Source organism: Macaca fascicularis, chromosome 4, assembly GCF_037993035.2.
Source record: "Macaca fascicularis isolate 582-1 chromosome 4, T2T-MFA8v1.1".
Taxonomy (NCBI): Eukaryota; Metazoa; Chordata; class Mammalia; order Primates; family Cercopithecidae; genus Macaca; species Macaca fascicularis.
In genome coordinates, this window is record NC_088378.1 from 39,669,595 (window position 1) to 39,688,540 (window position 18,946).

Here is an 18,946-nt window from a genome sequence, read left to right on the forward strand (position 1 = left end):
TAGTATTACTGATTATATAACAAGGTGAAATACTATATTTTGACTATTAAACTATTTTTTTAAACTAGGGTGACATTTAGCAATTTACCATTTCCAGTAATCTAAATGTTTATGTCACGGAAATCACATATTAAATTATCTGGAAATTTATTTCTCAGGAAGATCACCAGGGCACCAGAAAATAATAATAATTAATAACACAACTATAACAACTTGACATTTTATAAGGACAAAGTATACAGGTTAATCACTAATATTGTATTTTTTTTAACAGCCATTGAACTAAATTTTGACAATTGAAAAAAAGTTAATTATAAACTCCTGATGATTTGCCTTCCACCTCCAAATAGGCCACCTGTCATTCTTCATGAAATATTTATTGCATGGGGACTGGGTGTGGTGGTTCACGCCTGTAATCCCAGCACTTTGGCAGCCAAGACAGGAGGATCACTTGAGGTCAGGAGTTTGAGACTAGTCTAAGCAACAGAGTGAGATCCTCTTTCTAAAAAATACATATAATTTATTGCATAGGAAGTATTTTGGGGGGATAGTTTAATTACTGTTGTACCTGGTTGTACTTGATGAATATTCACATTTTTTCTGCTCTCTAAAATGAAAATTATCATCATTTAACAACACTAAAATACATCATGGAAGCATAGTTCTTTATTGCCATATTTTGGAATGGGGTAAATAGGATGAGAGTCGTTTAAAATACATTTTACTCTGTCTCTCTCACTGAATGAAAGTATGCATCCTGGACAGAATACATAAAGCAGATATTTGAGGAATCTAAAAAATAAATAATAACAGATGTAGTGGGAGGAAGACTGGAATTTGTTCATTTTTCCCTCTGGTATCTTCCGGCTTAGACTCAAGGCAGCTTGAGACCTGAGAGAGCACCTTGTCATAAACACACAGCCGCAGACGCCATTTGGTTCAGACTCAAAGAGCATGAAAGTGGCCTCTTGTTAGTGGCAATGGTGGCAGTGAACGCTCTCAGAGGCTTTAAATTCTGAAGGAAGAGAACTTTGATTTGAGGAAGTCTGGTCCCAAGATGGCAGAACAAACCTTCTTGCTGTTTCTCTGTCTCCATCCTCCCACCACTTAGTGTGGAAGCAGTGGCAGGAAGTAGGTGGCAGAGGAGGGGGTAAATAAAGCCCCAGTTTTTTGGCTGGAGGACTGAAAAGAAGAGCTCCTAGGAACCAGTAAGTGGGAAAGAGATAGGACAGAGGAGAAGCTTGGGAAAGGTGCCCCATGGAGTTGTTTACAAATTTCTTAGCTCTTTTTATGGCCACAGTCCTCTGGTGAGGACTGATAGTAGAATAGTATGCTTTATGTCCTTACCTGGTTGGATGCAGCCTTTATCATTTATTTATTTATTCGGCAAAACACCTTGTCCTTGTTGGCAAGGTGCCCTATGAAACGTGATGGAGTCTTTTTCTAAGGCGGAGCGACTTATGTCAAAGGCTCTCTTTACATACAGGCTCCTTACTTAATTGCTCAGCATCTCAGGCTTGCCATCTGGAAAATGGATAGAATTCTCACTATCTTCAAGAACTGTTATGAGGATTAAATGATTTAACGTACACTAAGCAACTGAAGCTAACAAACGTTTCTTTCCCTGTGGCGTTTGGTTTTCAGCTTTCCTATCCATTTCCTAAGCATCAGACCCTTAGTTTTCATGTTTAGCACTCCTTTAGTCTGTCAATTTTACTAAGTTGTAGGATAATCTAGAAGCTTCCTAAGAATCACACGTTAAATAAAAAAAGAATAAAGGTCTTAAAGGAAGGAGTGCTAAGATAAAATCTATGGTAACCTGCTGCCCTTTTTCTTACTTCTGAAGAGTTGAGGTTGTCAGAAAACTAATATTTAGATATGGGCTTATCTGGTTCATAATACTCTAAACAACACTGCTACCATTACTATTATTACTAACTGAAACTACTTAGGATGTGTCAAGTATTGACATTCTACATATATTAATTGAATTCTTACAATAATGTGATAAGGTGGGTACCATTCTTATTCTAATTTTACAGAATACATAACAAAAACATCACTTTATTGCCCTAGTCTTATTATTCGTATTATTAAAAAAAAACTATTGAGTACTGGTCTTAAATTAATTATAAAGTTAGTTAATATTTGGTTATCTTTTTAGGATAAAAACTCTAGCTAAAATGAACCTTAATATGGGCAATGCTTTTTTTCCTACTCCATAAAACAGATCAACCCTCTTTGCAGGCTTAAGGCTAAAAACCCAGAATCTATTAACTTGAGTGTTGGAGTTGCATCAAGGTTTTTGCAATGTAAATTCCTTCCATTACCTTAGTTCAGGTCCTAAGCTTCTCTAGTTTAAATTATTACGATTGATTTCTTTTTATTTATCTATTTTTTTCGAGACAGAGTCTCACTCTGTCTCCCAGGCTGGAGTGCAGTGTCGCGATCTCAGCTCACTGCAACCTCCGCCTCCCAGGTTCAAGCAAGTCTCCTGCCTCAGCCTCCTGAGTAGCTGAGACTACAGGCGCCCACCACCACACCCAGCTAATTTTTGTATTTTTAGTAGAGATGGGGTTTCACCATGTTGGCCAGGCTGGTCGTGAACTCCTGACCTCAGGTAATCCACCTACCTTGGCCTCCTAAAGTGCTGAGATTACAGGCGTGAGTCATTGCGCCCAACCTATTACAACTGATTTCTTACTGAGCATAGCAATCTCTTCTTCATTGACTGCATCCTCCACCCCCACTGCTTGAATTATTTTTATTATTTACATGCCTGGTTTAAAAAATAATGGCTGCTCAATAAACTAGGACTTTTTTTTTTTTTTTTGACTGAGCACAGGGAATTTTACTAATAGGACATGACAAGGTGGAGCTCCCTAGGCCCCTCCCTTTTCAGGTGGTCTGCGTGGAAATTGTGAAGAGGGGAGATCCTCAGTGTCGTGAGGTCTGAGTGTGGCAGGGACTCCCCAGCAGCTGAGGATCTCTCTCTTCCTCTTGTACTCTCACTGGGGCTGGTGGTCTGGGGGCCTTACTCCTTGGAAGCCATGTGGGCCATGAGGTCCACCAACCTGTTGCTGTAGCCAAATTTATTGTCATACCAGGAAATGAGCTTGATAAAGTGGTCTTTGAGGGTAATGCCGGCCCCAGCATCAAAGGTGGAAGACTGTGTATCACTGTTGAAGTCGGAGGAGACAATCTGGTGCTCAGTGTAGCCCAGGATGCCCTTGATAGGGTCCTCTGAAGCCCGCTTCACCATCTTCTTGATATGATATTTGGCAGGTTTTCTAGATGGCAGGTCAGGTCCATGACCAACGTGTTGGTGGTGGGGACATATTGGTCGTGGACCTGACCACGGGAGGCCATGCCAGTGAGCTTCTTGTTCAGCTCAGGGATGACCTTGACCATTGCCTTGGCAGTGCTAGTAGATGCAGGTATGATGTTCTGGAGAGCCCTGTGACCATCAGGCCACAGTTTCCTGAAGGGGCCATCCACAGTTTTCTGGGTGGTAGTGATGACATGGACTATCATCCTGAGTCTTTCCACAATACCAGAGTTGTCATGGATGACCTTGGCCAGGGGTGCTAAGCAGTTTGTGGTACAGGAGGCATTACTGATTATCTTGAGGCTGTTGTCATACTTCTCATAATTCACTTTCATCATGAACATGATGGCTTCAGTAGAGGGGGCAGAGATCATGACCCTTTTGGCTCCTCCCTGAAAGTGAGCCCCAGTCTTCTCCATGGCAGTGAAGATGCTGGTGGACTCCACAACGTACTCAGTGCCAGCATCGCCCCGTTGATTTTGGTGGGATCTTCCTCTTGGAAGATGGTGATGGGATTTCTATTGATGACAAGCTTCCCGTTCTCAGCCTTGAAGGTGCCATGGAACTTGCCATGGGTGGAATACTGGCCTACATGCTCCTCAACTACATACTGGCCTACATGCTCCAGTATGTAGTTGAGGTCAATGAAGAGGTCATTGATGGCAACAATATGCACTTTACCAGAGTTAAAAGCAGCCCTAGTGACCAGGCACCCAGCATAGCCAGATTCGTTGACTCCGGGCTTTACCTACACCATTGTGTCTCAGGGATGTGGCTGGCACTGTGCTGCACAAGAAAATGCGGCTGTCTCTAATGGGAGGAGAAGGGAGCCAAAATAGGACTTATTCTACGCTTCTAAGAACTGAATCCTGGCCTCATTTATTTCTCTACTACTGTCTCCTCTGACTGAAAGTAACAAACAGAAAGCCCCTTATCCAGTCACACAAATACAGTCATCATTCATGCCTTTGCTGCAGAATGTATCTGTCACTCTTGATTAAGTTGTGATGATAATTTTATTGTTTACTATTTATTGAGGACTTACATTGTACCAGGGTTTGTTCTAAGCCCTTTATGTGGACCTATTTTATAGATAAAAGAGCTAAGTTTAGGGAAATAGTTTGTCCAGTGTCATACATTCTGTAAGTGGGGTTGCTGAGATTTGAACTCCCGGCATTCTAATGCAAGCCTGAGTTTTTAGCCATGATACATACTGCTACCTGCTTATTTCTCACATTGAGGAACAGAAAGGATCACACTGACACTGCAAACCTAACGTACACATCTTGTTTCCAGGAGGCAATAAGATAAATTGCATGGAAGGTCTGGTGGGAGGAATTTGGATATTGTTACTGTCCCTTACCCCGAAGGTAATTATAAAGTCTTTTGAGCCCAGAGCTTGGCAATAGTTGCCAGTGCTGATAAGCCAAAGGTGGGGTATTTTCCTTTTTCCTCTGGTTAAAGATCAATTCACTTCTTTCATGTTTTCTTTTTAGTTGATGATAAAGGAGAAGAATAAAAGGATAACAGATGTGAATACTTAATCATGTTGCTTAATATTATGGAGTGACATAAAAATATGGTTTGCTTTATCTAGACAGATGTGGTTTTATAAAATAATCATGGTCTTTTTGTTTGCCATGTAGAATAATTATGCACAAAATGGGAGTGTACATTCTGGAAAGGTCATCCCGACTTTTAAAGGGTTTCTTTAGGCATTCATGATTGTCGCTTTCTGATCAGTATGGGACAAGTTGGGATACATAAAACTATTCTGTGTTAAAGGAATATTTCAAAGATTCCATGTCTAATGAAATAAAGTATTACCTAGATATTAGAGAGTTGTCATTACTTGCACTAATTCATTCTGAAGTTTTCTGAATGCTCTTAAAAATCTGTAGCTTTTTCTTACTTTCTTATTTCTTCCGGAAATATAGATTTCCAATGCACTTAGCTTATGCTCAATATTGAGTGAAATAATTCATTTAGCATATCTATGATGAAACTAAATTAGTAATTCAGGGTAGTTAAAATTGCAGTGGATGCGGAACTGATCCAAGAAACAGTTTCAACCTTGTGAACTGGGTTGGAATTAGCAGTCTATCATTAAATAGTAATTAAACATCAAAGGCATGAAATGGCCCATTATGTGCAACAGAAAGTTTGTGTGTTAGAATAAGACACTTGAATTAATATATATTTCATAATTTTATATAGCAATTATGTGGTGATAAACAGTGTAATTATTTTATTTTTTACGAGTTCATTGTCTACATTTTATATTTTACATAGTAGTTATGGAGAAATGGCCTACTCTGTGATGATAAACAGAAGACTTTTATTATTTTTAAACTCATTTTCTAAAAAGATAACACAAAATTGATTTATTTTATTTTATTTATTTATTTTTGAGACAAGGTCTCACTCTGTTAATGCAATGGCTCAATCTTGGCTCACTGCAACCTCCACCTCACAGACTCAAGTGATCGTCCCACTTCAGCCTCCCAAGTAGCTGGGACTACAGATGCACCACTATACTCAGCTAATTAATTTTTTTTTTTTTTTTTGTAGGGACAAGGTCTCACTATATTGCCCAGGCCGGTCTCAAACTCCTGGCCCCAAGTGATCCTTTCATCTCAGCCTCCCAAAGTGCTGGAATTACAGGCATGAGCTACCATGCCCAGCTAATTTTCTTTTAAATCCCTATACAGAATGTACTTTGACTATGGATTTTGTTTTTGTAACTTATATTTGAAAAATGTCTCTTTTAAAAATCATACAAATATTGAAAGTATTTGCGAGTTTTTAAACTAAATCAGGAATTTGTTTTAACATCTATTATTGGTCATCTGAAGCCACAATACTTGGTTTTTAGAGCCATTCCACTTTATGATGTGAACATGCATGATGCATGCAAGGAAGAGTAATATTTCAAACTGTATGCAAAATTGTCAAACCTTGTATCTTTGGTATGTGGGAGGATGGGGAAGTGAAAAATGAATTCGTTTTATTAGGGGCAGTGGTATACCATGGGGTATGGGTCATGATTGTGAATCACAGGGAAAGTGCCGTAGCATTTGGGATTGATCCACATGCCACCAGTAAATCTTGGCCCAAAGCAAATAGAAATAGCACAGGAATTAAGATAGCTAACATTTGGCAGGGCATGGTGGCTCACGCCTGTAATCCTAGCATTTTGGGAGGCTGACGCGGGCAGATCACAAGGTCAGGAGACCCAGACCATCCTGCCTAACACAGTGAAATCCCCTCTCTACTAAAAAAAAAGATACAAAAAATTAGCTGGGCACTGTGGCACGCATCTGTAGTCCCAGCTACTTGGGAAGGTGAGGCAGCAGAATTGCTCGAACTTGGGAGGCAGACGTTGCAGTGAGCCGAGATCACACCACTGCACTCCAGCCTGGGTGACAGAGTGAGACTCCATCTCACAAAAAAAAAAAAAAAAGAAAAAAAAAAAAAGGTAGCTAACATTTATCAATGGTTAATTATGTAGCTGGCACAGTCCTAAGTGTTTAAAGTGTATTAAATCATTAATCCTCACAGAAACCTTTAAAAATGAATACTGTTATTAACTAGATACCAGCAGGGGTGAGTATTGTATAGAGGAGCAGACAGGTATGGAGTGGTTGAGTAGCTTGCTATACAAGTAGAAAGTGGCTGAAATTGAACTCGGGCAGTTTGGCTACCCAGTCAGCACTCCTAACTATTTTGTTAAACAAATATCTCCCTTGGGACTTTGATTGAGGTCTAAGTCATAGAAATAGTCTATTTTCCTGAATTTTTCTTCGTTAAGATGAAAGTAAGCGTAATTTATCTGAAATTTATATCTTCAGGATATTCGAGTCTTAGAGTTCGTTTTATTGTCCCAATCATCAGCCTAATGTTGAGCTTAAGTCATTTTTGAATTCAGCCCTTTTGTTTTTATGAAGATGTAGAAAATATTCTATGGCTTTCTTTTTTCTTCTTTTTCTTTTTGTAGAGTCGGAGTCTCGCTCTGTTGTCCAGGCTGGAGTGCAGTGGCACAATCTCCGCTCACTGTAACTTCCGCCTCCCGAGTTCACACCATTCTCCTACCTCAGCCTCCCAAGTTGCTGGGACTACAGACGCCTACCACCTCACCCGGCTAAAGAAAATATTCTATGGCTTTCTTGTGGGTTGCGCCTAAGCTTCCTCCAAGATACTTCTGTCTTTCTCCTCTTTCCAGACACACAGTCACCCATCTAGCTTGGACTCTCTTTAACTTCCTCCATGGTAGTCTTAACTCTAGTCTCCTTACAATTTATTTTCTAGAGTAATTTAAGCAATGATCTGATCACAGACGTTACTATTGTCTCTCCATTTATCATTATATACAATCTAAGTTCCTTAATGTGATAGTCCAAAGTCTTGTTGCTCTGGATCTTTCTTGTCTTATCTTAAAATTCTTAATCATCATGGAAGGTAACATTTATTGAGCACTTACCATATATCAAGCAATGTGCTTACTTCCAAACACATAAAGTTGAATAATAGAACATACTTTCTCCCTTTGTGATTATCACAGGGATTATCTCACTTAATCTTCGTGGAAACCATATGAGCTATGTAATATTATTAACTCCATTTTAATGAAGAGGAAACGAAGGCTTGAAGAGTTTGTGTAACTTATTCAGGGTCACAAGAGTACCATGTGGTAGAGCTGGGATTCACACTGTCACTTTTAAGCCCTATACAATACTCTCCATGTCATAAATTTTCTAACCCTAACCCATCTTTAGACGTATGGGGCCACTAACCACTCCCTTTATATCCCTCACTTTTTTCTCTTCATTGTCTTGTTTTATGTCATTTTATCCTTCTTGTGTGTAGGTCCTATTTTTTTTTTCCTTATTTCTGCCTATTGAATAACAGCTGCCTTCAACCTGTGGATATAATTGACCTCTCCCACCACAGAACCAATGTTTCATTTATATTCTGAACTCCCATAGTGCTATAACCTTGTATGCTGGTTATATAAACTATATGCTGAGTTTTATCGAGTGCTAAATTTTTTTTTTTTAAGAATAAAAGCTTCTAATTATGTATCATAAGTAAGTTCTCAGAGAAGCTGATTCAGACTTTCCACCAAAGGGTTGTGTTGGCACAGAAGACATAAACATCAACCACATTTTAGCACAATTTTCATCATTCTCTTGTGGTTTGACTTTTCTGATGATGTCTAAACTTAGACATAAAAGGAAACCCCGCCTTATATGGATGACATGGAATGGAAAAGAAGCTCCATGGCTTTCCTGTTTAGCTGGTGGGTTTGACCTTTTCCACACGTGCATTTGCTTTGAACTCCTCCTAAGTTAGGTGCTACGTGAATACAAGTTATAATTAACATGCTTTCTTTGGGTCTCCTTGAACAAAATGTTCTCGCTCATGATATGCTATGCATATTTACTTTGAATGAATAATAGTTTTGAATTTGGATTTAGAAAGCAGAGAATGTGACTGAAATCCATGTTTCTTCTTTGCCTTTAATCTAGGGCTGCAGAATGGGGCCCAAATGTGAAGGGAATAAAACAAGAGAGAACCTTGTTTAGCCACGAAATAACCAGGAATAAGAGGTTTAGCTTATGGGCTCTAATCAAACGTGTTATTTTTCATTGAAAACTGGCATATAGTATCACTATGCAGCTGCTAACCAGCTGTTTCCTTTCTACTGGGGTTCTTGTGAGCGCTCTGCTTTAAATTTATGTATTGCTTGGGATCCTGAAGGATGAAATAGTACTTGTAGGTTCAAGGTAGTGGTTGGAATGGTGGTTTGTATGTTTTTAGATTTTTTAGTTTAATCCAACATGTTTAAAATGTTTTCTTCTAATTACTATTGTGAATATGTAAATGTTTATTTAATCGTACTCAAGTGAGAGAAGATATCGAAACAATTCATAGACTAATTCAAACCATGTTTTTACCTCTGTTGTTTGCCCTACACTCATCTGCCAAGCTTGTATGATTGCCTCAGTTCTCCATTTAGCACCAAAGTTAGTTCTGAACCCTGAAAAAGAGACATTTATATACTTAATTGTTTACATATAATAATAAATATCATGGTCATGTAACGGCTACTTCAGTCATTTCATGCCTTCACTGGCCTGATGACAGAGTTTCACCAACAGAAGAAAATCTTTTGGTTTGTCACAGCGTGTATGGTCTGGGGTCAGATATGTCAAAGAATTATAAACAAAGGCCTGTGGACAGTATACCAGTGCTATGGTTTGAATGTGTCCTCCAAAGTTCATGTGTTGGAAGCTTAATTCTCAATGCCATAGGTTTGAAAGGTGGGACTTTTAAGAAATGATTAGTTTATAAGGGCTCTGGCCTCATGAATGGATTAATGCCATTAGTGCAGGAGTGAATTAGTTGTCACAGGAGTGAGTTCCTGATACATGGATAAATTTGGTCCCCTTCTTCCCCCTCTGTCATGCTCTTTTGCCCTCCTGTCTTCTGCCATGGGATTACACAGCAAGAGGGCCCTCACGAGATACAGCCCCTTGATCTTGGACTTCCCAGCCTAAGCCAAATGCATTCATGAGCCAAATACATTTCTTTCTTTATAAATTACCCAGTCTTAGGTGTTTTGTTAGAGCAGCATAAAACAGACTGAGACAATTAGAATTACTACTAAGGAGTCACATGGTATGGAGTTTAAACATAATGGAATATGTTTATGTTATCCTTTTTATTATTAGAAGGTTGAGGTTTTATTATTACAAGATTGAGATTAGGAAAATAATACCTAACACTTATAACACTTACTACACACTATTTAAGTTTTCTACATGTATTAATTTATTTAACCTTCTTGATAAGTACTGTTAACATCTTCGTTTTATAGGTAAACTGAGACAAAAAAGTTAAGAAAACTGTACATGGTTACACAACTTGTAAGAATCAGAGACAGGATTTAGATGTAGATAGGTTAGCTCTTTACTCTGTACTAGACTGCCTTGAGTTGTTGCAAGGAATAAATAATTAATCAGATTACTAATTTCAGAAGTAGTTCAGTGGCATGTGCCTCTATAATTCCCATGTTTGGTATGTTTGAGTGACTTCCCCTAAACGTTTAGAACTGTTTTTCATGATTCCTGGGGAGCACCAGTGTAGGGGCAGCAAAGCTTCTATCTAGAGGATCAGCTAAGTCAAGATAAGGAATTTACAGTAGGTGTATTAGGATATATCAGGGTATACTAGTCAATGTCAACCAAATGCAGAGTGAATTGAGCTGGGATTACTATATCGTCCTCCAACAATTCAAAGTTTTCATAGGGATCTCTCTTTTCTGAAACCAAGTATAAAACTCTCATACCTTCTCATGTGAATTTATGTTAAATTTCAGAGCATTCGAAGATTTTCTCACCCTAATGTTCCTTTGAATTAACTAGATCAAACTGCTGAGCTCGTAGGAGGGGCTTCTGAAATATGTTGCTTGTTTGCTTTCGGATAAATAGATGGATATGTGGATAATTGAGAGAAAGAAAAATAAAGCTCATATTAATAAAATTGTAACTTGCCATGTTTCATTTTGTTACCAGGAAGTAATGGCAGTCTTTAAATAACTTAGTCGTCCTTCAAGGCATTGTCTCCTGCTAAGCCTCAATAGGCAGGTAGGGAACAGAAGCTATTGAGAGAGGGAGTGCTCTCTAGATAGTTTTCTTTTTCCTTCCTGACCATAGTTAGCATAGAATATGGAATCATTTAATCTCCATGCTATCTTTGGTGGGGGCCAGGAATATAAGGAGGAACAGAAGTAAAATAACACCACCACCACCAACACAAATAAGCTAAAATGAAATTACTGAGTTAATGACTTGAGTCCTCTACAACAGCAACTTAATATATTGGCTGTGTAGGCCATGTTATTAAATTGTGGTTCCAGTGAGTATCTTCGAGCAAATAACTACAGCAAGAGTACTATTAAATTCTTAGCAAACCGATAAATCCATACCTGCCAGTTAAAGGCAAAATATTTCTCATTTACATATTTAAGATGTATACATGCTACATTTGGCTTCAGAGTATTGGTTTCCTTTGACTTAAAATGCATTTGTACATTAACTAGAAAAAATTGGTAGACTTTAACAATAGGGTGAAATACTCAAACCTGGGAAGAAATCAGTAGGCTTTAACTATAAGTTTAAAGAGCCAAAACAAGCCACCAAATGAAAAAGTGAAAGCTCATATGTGCTTTACTCATAGCAGACATGCTAAAAATAATTGAGTAAATGTAGATGGACATGAATAGGTGGAGATAAACCTATGAATTAATGGCACCAAAACCTATTGGGGAATGAGGATCTGCCCTCTGGGGAGGTAAAGTGAGCTAGTAAAATGACATGATCAACCATTGCTAGGATAAGCTGTTTAGTCAGAACACTTGCTAAGGTCTCAACTAAGGAGAATGAGTAGGTGGGAAACATATTTAAAGACTCAGAGATCAACAGAAGCAAACTCCTTTATTATTTATTTATTATTGTTACAAGGGATCTCACTCTGTCACCCAGGCTGGAGTGCAGTGGAATGAGTTTAGCTCATTGCAGTCTTGAACCCCTGGGCTCAAATGATCTTCCCACTTCAGCCTCTCGAGTAGGGTGTAAGTCATTGTTTCCAGTGCAAAGTCCGTTATAAGGTGGCACACTTGCCTTGGGTAAAGACAAAGATAATCAGTGTTGGTGAGCAGTGTTATCCAATAGATCCAGATGTTTTGCTATCAAGACCAAGAAAGTAGGCAAGGCAAAGGAATGGGCCCAGACAGAGCAGAACACAGGGGCTGCCCTTGGGAGAAAAGTGAGACTAAACAGCATTTGGGACCAGAAAATCATTTTAAAATGATGATTCAGGGTATTTTACTAGCCCACTTTCGAATTATCTTCACCTAATCATTAAAAAGACTCCTATGGTTGGTGATTCAGAGAGCTCACAAAGTCTAAATTACATATACAAAGGGATAAATGTAAAATTTTGCACTTAGCTTAAGAAACAAGTGGATGATGGGTAGGGAGAACAGGCTCAATCACACTTTGCAGGAAAATAAAACAAAACAAAACATTTCATTAGGAGCTTTAAAATTTAATCTCAACTGCCACAAGTTAACTGTTTGACTTTTGGCACAAGATCTTTTAAAATCTTAATTTCCTTATCTGAGAAAGAGGATGTTGGAAGAAGATTGTCTTTGAGGTTCTTCCTGGATTTAATTTTATAGTTCTATGGCATCAAGTTTTCTTTTAAGTACCAATTCATATGAAGCAATGCTGTGGCACATGATGCCAAAAATCTAATTCATTAGGAGAAATACAGAGACTAGATTATCCTACTGTATTCAGTGTAGTCGCTTCATTTGGCTGGACAATCAAGTTATGGTTGCCATATATTTTGAAGGATACTAAAAAATTTATAGGCGATCTGGAGGAGGTTGACTGAGGTGGTTATTATTCCAGAAACAGTTTTATAGAAGAAATCAGGAGATGAATTAGGGTTCATTAGCTCAGGTCAGAGAAGAAGGGGGCTCCCAATAACTTTCTTCCAGTATCCCCTCTCATAGCTCTAGGTGGAAGGCTGTAGGAAGATTTTCCCTAAAGGCTACATAAAAAGAAATGAAAAAGACAAACCTTCAAATAATTGCAGTGTTCCAGTAATAAACTGGATTGCTTTGCGATGAAATGATTTCCCTCACAAGGATAATGTTCAGGCAAAAGTTGAAAGGCCATCTCTGTGGGGAAAGCTGAATTTGATGATCTTGAGGGTCCCAGGCACTCACAGTTGCTTCCATCCTATGATTTGCTCAGTCTTGACATTAGTTTTGAAATTACAATAAAAACAAATTTATGTGCTAATATCAGAAATGACCAATTTTTATGGCAAACTATTTTCTGATTAATCAGAAATAAAATATTATAATTGTTAAAACTTAGGCAATTTCATTGAGTTCTAAATAAAGAACTATTGAAAACAGCAACATGATCTGGAGGCTTTTAGAGTTCCTCTTGCTCCTTGGCGTCTTTATCCTTCAAGAGCATTTCTCTGAGTGTATTTCTTTCACATCTCATTCTGTCTTGGTGCCTGCTTCTTGGAGAATCTGAACTGACCTAGTAATAAACACACAATAAATATTAGCAATTTTATCTTACTCTTTCCTCTGTGACTCAAAATCAATTTGTTTTCTTCCCATGAATAGTTTGTTTGCTGTTGGTGGATATAGAATTAAAGTGAGTTGGAATTTTATGTTGTTTTTCCTAAGGGAACCATGGAAACATTCTTGCTGTTTGATAGTTACAAAATGCCTCCTGATTTAGGTGGATAGTAACAATTTAGAATGAAATTGTAAACAGCATTTGGGACCAAAAAATCATTTTAATATGATGATTCAGGGTATTTTACTAGTGATATTAGTATTTAGACTTCACATCTAACTGGACTAGATGACTATTTATGTGTAGAGAGGACTTAGAGGCAGAACAGCAGGAGGAAATGTAGAAAGCCAAACACCTGGCTGGGGAAAAGTCCTTACACTGTCTGGATTTGGTGTCAGCCTCCCCTCTGTCTCCACCACTAGCATTTCCAGCCAATGCATCCCTGATTACTCAAAGCCAAGCATTTCCTGCAAAGTAGCAGGAGGGATAGGAAACAGCATGTGCTTCCTGGTCTGGGAGGTGGCACAGGACTGCGGGGCAGCCAGTAATAGCAAACACCTAAAGCGGGAAAGGATTTGGTGACCTTGTGAACAGAACTTTGCTTTTCAGCAGAATGACACAATCATCTGTAGCATTTTAGTCTGGATTTAAGTCATAACTACTGAGAACACACTCACTGTAGAATCTTTCCTTTTGGAGCACCAGTGTAATAAGGTAGACAGCACTGATACTGACTTATGCAGGGGAGAGAAACAAAGATACACCCAGCTCTTCCGGAGCATGGGGAGCCTTTGGTGGAAATAAGCAAACACTTTTTTTTTTTTTTTTTTCGCCCTGGGGTCAGTTAAGGTCATTCAGGAATCATTTCATTGAGAAGGAGAGTCTTGAAGAGAGTCCAAGAGAAAAAGCGTAAAGTTATGCTTTGAGTGGAGGGAAGGGTGCAATCATTCCAGTGAAAGGGAATTGCTGTTGATCATGGCTCTGAAGCAGAGAGAATAACTTGTAAACGGGGGCTGTGAACTTGGGTATGCCTTTGAAGTTCTTAAACACGGTTTAAAGCTGCATATTTTAAGAAGTAGAGTGAGCCTTCAATATTTAAATTATTTAAACGTGTATCTCTTGTAGGGCATGGGAAGAGGACCATAGTTTCTGTGGCCTCCCTAAGATGGCCTGCCACCTCTCCTGATGCTGATGACTTCTTGTGATGGTGAGACAATATTAAGTGTTTGAAAAAGGAAGAAGTTCTTATTCCCAAGTGAGAGACCATATAGCATAGAAATTAAAGGCAGGGGATTTGGATGAGGTGTGGATATGAATTACAGTTTTATTTCCTGCTAGTCATGTCACCCTGGGAGAGTTACTTAATCTTTCTGAGATTCAGTTTCCTTATGTAAAGGAATGGTGACAACATTAACTCCTATCACAAAGGATTTTTGTGAGAATTCAGTGAGATGTGCCACGTACAATGTTTAGCACACAGTGCCAGAAATATATTACGGGAGCACAGATTCAAAAATGACTAATTAGAGCAGTTACTGAGGCGTCTCAGTGCAACAGCTGTGTTTATTATTGAATTGCTTGCAAAAATGGGCACACATGGCTTTTTAAAATTTTTTATTAAAAGTTAGTAATTTATGATGGCTTTATTAAAATACATGACTAATGTAACTGACTTTTATCACATAGAACAGTTTATGTTTTCATTAGTGAGATAAAAAGAAAAAGAAGATTTCCTGCATCCTGAATTAGAGCTATCATCTGTTAAAAAAAATTTATGACTAAGAAACAAAATGTAATTGTTTTTACAGGATAGGGGCTCAATATATAATTACAAAATGAATAGATTCACCTATTTATTAAATAAATGTTTGTTTTAAATGATAAGTGCTGTAAAAAATAAAATAGGAGGTTATGATAAGGAGTGGGCTGTGTGTGTTTGTAGGCATTGTAATGCTCTGAAATTTAGATTGGCCACTAGTCTTAATGTCTGAATTTCAAAATTACTTGAAAATTGCAACTTGTATTAAGTGTGCTCAACCTAAAAATGTCCAGGTTTATGATAACATTCAAGTTGAAATTCAACATAATTGCAAAAAGTTGTATTTTGTTTATTTTCAGAGTTTATGAACTTTTTCTCATGTTTTCCTAATAAATGAAAATGAAATTGGGAAAAAAAGTTACTTTCGGTAATTGGACCTACATCCTTCAGCGTGGATTTGTTTCCCCCTTTGGCTGATGTTTCATTGACCTCTACAAGGCTGGCATTTCTAGAATACCACCTGAGTAAATTTTAGACTCTCCACAGTTGAGTTTTGTTGACACTATCAAAAACTGTCAAGAACTCATTTGATAATTATAAGTTTTTGTGTTTGTATAGTAGTTAATTTGCAACCATGTGCTGTTTTGTCGAATATCTGAAGTTGGCTTGCTATTGATGTCCTTTTCTAGAATGCGTTTTCCAGATAGACTAGAATACATGCCTGAGTTCTCAGGTTTATTTGTTCATTTTAAAATAATGTATCAAGGGCCTATCATGTGCCACATGGTTCTAGTATTAAATTGAACCCCATGCCACTGTGGCTATTCTATCCTTTTTAGCTCAAAAGTCAGAAATTCGATACAGTTCAACTTATTCAAAAACAAGTTCCCCTTTAAAGAGCTTTCAATATAATATAAGGTTTTAGGTGTATAAAAAAAGAATGCCTCTAAAAATTTTTATACTTAATTACAAATTTTGTGCCCATGGAAATCTAAAATTCTATAGGTCAGAAATATTTCTGTATAATGAAATATACAATGAAAATATTTCGATATAATGAAATTATTTCCCTGATACAAGGTTTCATTTAGAAGAGTTTGTTTTCTGTATGAAGCATCCAAAGTAATAAATGATTTCTTCATCCTTGTGCCGTATCATCAAGAATTACTTATTTGTCCACTTTGTTGTGATTTTTAAAGCTAATTTAGAATCAAAACTGAAGTGAGAAGTTGAACAGTAGCCCAGTTTTGTTCCTGCTTGGAAGAATTAATTAACGTTAACTTCCCGTATTTCTACCTACTCTCTTTCAAAAGCACAAATAATTTTCCTTACCAGAAACCTCCTAAATTTCATAGCATTCACAATGTACACTGACATGATGTAGGAGGGGTGACATGTTATGTGCTTGAATTCAGAGTTTTTTCCCCCGTTCTGTTTGATTTAATGCCTGAAAAGAGTAGTGGCATATGGACTCTGTTCTTATTCAAAGCCCAATTATGGTATAATTCCTGGCAAAAATGTTCACCATTATACAAGACCACAAAGGGTTTTGAATTATTAACTCTACTCAGTAAGCTTAAGAGAGCTCCTTGTTCTTGGTCCCATGGGGGAAAGGGGAGCACAGGCAAGGTAGTGGAAGGGCATAAAAAAGGAAAGCAAGAAGACATGAATATGCAAAATACTGTTATTTTAAACCCTCTTGTTTTAGTTTACATTCAAGGAATTGTAATGTAATGGAGAGCACAGAATTAACAACTAAAATGATGGGATTCTGAGCAGGCTAAACTTAAAGTACCTTCCTCACTACAAGCCTACCTGCCTCTGTGCCCACTGTTTCCTCCTCCCATTGTGGAGGTGACACTTCTTGCCATTGGGCCAATCCTCTCACCAATATCAGAAGCCCATTTCTTTCTTATCCTGTTTTTATTACCCACTTTCTCTTCTATATCTTCTCCTCTCTTTCTACTGGATTTTCCTCATCAACATTTAAACATATAGAAGTCTTTTAATTTACAAACATCTCTTTATCCTATTTTCCCCTCCTGTTACCACCCTAATCCTCTCTGTCTTTACCCGTGCATAAGCAGCAGCACAGCAAGGCAACACTTGTCTTTACTCAACAGCTCCATTTCCTTAGCTCTCATTCATTCATTAATCTTCCTCTGAAAGGGCTAAACCAAAGTTATCAATCATCTCCCTGAAGCTAAATTCACAAACTTTAAGTTTCTTATCATTTACCCTCTTTTCAAAGCACAACAAAGCTGACCATGCCACTCCAGTAGATCCTCCACTGACTTGGTTTCCATGATACTAGATCCTTTTGGATTTTCTACTGCCTCTTCAGTTGCTGCTTCTCCTTCTTCATTTACCAGTGCTCCTTCATCTGATCTGAAACGCTGGACTTCTTTAAGCTTCAGTCTTTGGCTCTCTTTTCTTCTCCTTAGACCAAGATTTCTCAGTAGTTTTTGGGTCTTAAAAAATCCTTGACAAGGCCGGGCGCATTGGCTCATGCCTGTAATCCCAGCACTAGTGGGCAGATCACGAGGTCAGGAGATCGAGACCATCCTGGCTAACACGGTGAAACCCCATCTCCACTAAAAATACAAAAAATTAGCCGGGCGTGGTGGCAGGTGCCTGTAGTCCTAGCTACTCAGGAAGCTGAGGCAGGAGAATGGCATGAACTCGGGAGGCAGAACTTGCAGTGAGCCGAGATGGTGCCACTGCACTCCAGCCTGGGCAACAGAGCAAGACTCTGCCTCAAAAAAAAAAAAAAAAATCCTTGACAAAAAATTATTGCTATAACTTCCAGTATATCAGCATGATCAGTAAGTTGCAGACATAATAAACTAAAAATACTATTAATACTCTTTTGGAGATAGAATGATAGTTTTCTATGGATATGTTTATTTTGGCTAATGTTATCAGCCCACTCATTTTGTGTGATTCTCCTCCCACTAAGGATATCAACTTGAATGTAAGTCAATAGTATGAGTAGGGCAAACTTTTGTTTTTCTTTTTTTTAATTAAAATTTCTTCTGGATTGTTTAAACCTTATCCAAATAGACTTAAAATTCTTATTACAAATGTCTACTATGTAATTAGTGTGTAATCCCAACACTTTAGGAGGCTGAGAAAGGAGGATCATTTGAGGCCAGGAGTTGAAAACCAGCCTGGTCAATATAGTGAGACCTTGTCTCTACAAAAGAAAAAACAATTAGACAGATATGGTAGAACTTGCTTACAGTCCCGACTACTCAGGAGGCTAAGGCAGAGGGTCACTTAAGCCCAGGAATTTAGGGGCTGCAGTGAGCTATGACTGTGCCACCACACTCCAGCTTGGGTGACAGAGCAAGAGTCCATTAAAAAAAAAAACTACCAAAAAACCTCCCAAACCCATAAATCCTACTATAAAAAATGCTAACACGGTCTGGTATGTGGTACACGGTGAATAGCAAGGGTGCTTTTTCCCTATTTACAACTAAAGATGACTTTTTAGCTAACCTTTCTTGAAAAAAGAAAGGCAATAAGCTTAGCTTGTCTTTTAAAAATGTAATTCCTTTATTTTCATTAATTCTTAAAACTCATGGGTTAACATAATACATTTCTGTTAATAAATAACTGGCTCAAGCCAAAATAATTTTTAAATTGTATTTACTTAGAAGCATTCAAAATGTCAACAACATGGCT

The 18,946-nt window shown here is 38.0% G+C and overlaps 2 long non-coding RNA genes and 1 pseudogene across 2 annotated transcripts in view; 1 reads left to right on the plus strand and 2 right to left on the minus strand.

Moving 5' to 3' along the window:
- LOC123573032 (uncharacterized) overlaps positions 1–18,946 on the plus strand; it is an 89,840-nt gene that overhangs the window by 63,697 nt on the left and 7,197 nt on the right. The window contains exon 2 of the long non-coding RNA XR_006697754.3: positions 14,626–14,707. This is a non-coding gene — a long non-coding RNA (uncharacterized lncRNA). The remainder of the gene's footprint in view (positions 1–14,625; positions 14,708–18,946) is intronic.
- LOC102130078 (glyceraldehyde-3-phosphate dehydrogenase pseudogene) lies at positions 2,906–4,085 on the minus strand (annotated as a pseudogene).
- LOC135970545 (uncharacterized) lies at positions 11,808–18,008 on the minus strand. Its single transcript, XR_010586257.1, has 3 exons — positions 17,498–18,008; positions 12,979–13,455; positions 11,808–12,077 (listed from the first exon to the last, which is right to left on the minus strand). It is a non-coding gene; the product is annotated as an uncharacterized lncRNA (long non-coding RNA).